Source organism: Pteropus vampyrus, unplaced genomic scaffold (genome assembly GCF_000151845.1).
Source record: "Pteropus vampyrus isolate Shadow unplaced genomic scaffold, Pvam_2.0 Scaffold20, whole genome shotgun sequence".
Classification (NCBI taxonomy): Eukaryota; Metazoa; Chordata; class Mammalia; order Chiroptera; family Pteropodidae; genus Pteropus; species Pteropus vampyrus.
The window spans coordinates 8815119-8815436 of NW_011888801.1; the positions used below are offsets into that span (position 1 = coordinate 8815119).

At 32.1% G+C, this 318-nt stretch overlaps 1 protein-coding gene across 1 annotated transcript in view; it reads left to right on the top strand.

Moving 5' to 3' along the window:
• The window catches only part of NRG3 (neuregulin 3), a 1091888-nt gene that overhangs the window by 907322 nt on the left and 184248 nt on the right, over positions 1 to 318 (top strand). The gene's annotated exons all lie outside the window — the stretch shown is intronic.

Genomic DNA, 318 nt, shown 5'->3' on the forward strand with positions numbered 1-318 from the left:
CAAAGGTTAAATACAAAGAAAAAATATTAAAAGCAGCAAGAGAAAAACAAATAATTATATATAAGGGAACACCCATAAGACTGGCAGCTGATTTCTCAAAAGAAATTATGCAAGACAGAAGGGTTTGGCAAAAAATATTCAACAGAATGAAGACCCAGGATCTACAACCAAGAATAATTTATCCAGCAAAGCTATCATTTAGAGCTGAAGGACAGATAAAGAGCTTCCCAGACAAAAATAAACTAAAAGAATTTATCACCACCAAGCCAGTATTACAGGAAATGTTGGAGGGACTTCTTTTTATTTTATTTATTCATT